This window comes from Physella acuta, unplaced genomic scaffold (genome assembly GCF_028476545.2).
Source record: "Physella acuta isolate Inbredline_101_S28 unplaced genomic scaffold, ASM2847654v3 ptg002728l, whole genome shotgun sequence".
Taxonomy (NCBI): domain Eukaryota; kingdom Metazoa; phylum Mollusca; class Gastropoda; family Physidae; genus Physella; species Physella acuta.
The window spans coordinates 15001-17500 of NW_026734157.1; positions in this window are offsets into that span (position 1 = coordinate 15001).

Consider the following 2500-nt stretch of genomic DNA (forward strand, 5'->3'; position numbering starts at 1 on the left):
GCGGCCACCTCGACACCTGGGCGGGCGGCGAGGGGTGTCCTGCGATCGGGGTGGGGAGCTCTACCAGAATCACCCGCCAAACTTCACCGGGGGCGTCTCCCGGCGCCCCTGCGCTCGGGTGACGAACAGCGCCCCGGGCTATCCCGGGCGCCCTATGGCGTCCACCTTCGATCGGAAGGGTGATCTCGACTCGGGCTGAGGCGGGCCACAACAATCCGCGGTCACATCGGAGCCGTCCAGGCTAACGAGGCCCCGGCTCACGGGTAACCCATGGGGCTGGACCGGGAGTCCGCCGTTAAAGAAGAAAGAAATGTAGTGCAAACCAGAACCAGTTTTTTTTATTTATTTTATAACTCGACTAATAATCGTCACAAAATTATAAACTTGGTACCTACGGATAGCCCTGGGCCCAACCTAATACAGGATGTCCATAACTATGCGCTAATTAAATAATTAATGGGTATTAAGGTCGGTCTTAGTAAATTGCTATATAAAGTCTAAGACCAGAACCAGTATTTTAAATTTATTTTATAACTCGGCTCCTAATTGTCACAAAATTTAAAAATTGGTACCTATGGATAGCCCTCGGCCCTACCTAATACACCGTGTCCATAACAATGTGGTAATTAAATATTTACTGGGCGTTAGGGTCGGTCTTAGTAAATTGCTATATAAAGTCTATATAAAATTTTACGAATTTAAAAAAAAAATTCCTACCGTCAAAAATAGCGACGCCTAGACCACCACACCTGTTCTGACGTTAAATCCTACTTGCACACACGTGTGGGAATAGATTAGATATCATCTAGAGATAGAATTCCTAATTATTTAATTAAAATAGAGACTCTAGATTTAATAGTTGTGTCATAGTTACATTAAGTCGAATTAGCGAAGCGGAGGCGGGAACTAGATTCTAGATCTAACACTTCGATTGCGATGAAAAAAAAATAGCTTTATTTTAAGGCCGACAAGGCAAATACGGTTTAATTAATATTAAAGAAATAAGTCCGAACACCTACCTTAAGCGAATCATCTACACAACACATGACTAGAAATAATACACGTCCACACGAAGAGCGATTGAAACGGTGACTGCAACGGTGAAAACTTGTACGACGGAAACATGGCGCCTAGGTTATGCCTACTTCCGGTCTGATGAAAATTTTTAATTCATTTTAAATTTTGCGCTCTATTTCGTCCGCGCTTGTCCACTTAAACTCTACAGAAAAGATAGTCTATATAAAAATAATTCCTAGAAGACAATTTTATGAGAGATCACCCACATTTATTTACCCTGCCTGTCTACCTTAGGGTTAGAGTTTGAATTTTTCTAGATTCAAGCCAAATATGCCGTGTCGATTAAACGACGACGTACATAACAGAGCGAAGACAATGAATGGTTCCTTAATTAACTATAATTACGGTCCTAATACAACTACAATTCACCATAGTACTAATATGTATGTGTATTGTTGTTTTGGGAGTTCTGTCATTACATTTTAAATTATAAAAAAAACGGGTTTACGATACACTTCATTACGCCGCCGATCGTGGTTTTAGATTTAAATTTGGTCGGATTCGGTTTATTATTAATTTATATAATACTTTATACATACTTTAATTCATTAAATACATTTATCTATGTATTTATTTCATTAGTTAAGTATTTGTTTAACTAAAAATTATCAATTTAAGGCATAACAATTACAGAAAACGATTGTATTTGAGAGTAAGTCTTATCGAACCATTTAGTAGCTGGGTCGGTTTATTATTAATTTATCTAATACTTTATACATACTTTCACTCATTAATTACATGTATATATGCATTCATTAAATCATTTAAGTATTTATTTCATCAAAAAGTATCGATTGAAGGCATAACACTGATAGAAAACGATTGTATTTGAGATAAGTCTTATCGAACCATTTAGTAGCTGGTTCGCGGGTCGGTTTTATTCCTTAACTCTAGATTTAAGTCTATCGTGTTTAATTTCAATTTAATTTATCACAACTTTTAGATTTTGTACTAGATTAAGCTACATTGAAGCTTATTTTTCACTATTTAATCAATAGAGGATATTATATAATATTTTTAAGTCTAATATTACGCAGCCGTTTGTTAAATCTAGTTTTACAACGACGACTCGCGCGATTTCGGTTTGGTTTTAAAACTTAAGTTCATTGATTCTTAAAATATATATTCCAGTTAGAATAGAACTGAATACGTACCACATGATGTATACACACGTTTGGGTTATTTATTTATTTTAAATTTAGTTTATTATGACCGATCGTAATTAACTTTGGCGATACCGGGCTGATATGTCTTATCGACCGGAAAACTACTGTCCCTTCGGTCGACTAGTTGGTCTTAGACGGCATTACCGAGGTTTGAAAACTCTTACACCGTGTTTTTATTTTCACATAGATCCTATATTTTGATACCAGTCATTCGTTTAAGTTTAAATTAGAAAACGTGAAATGTAGTTTATTGGAAA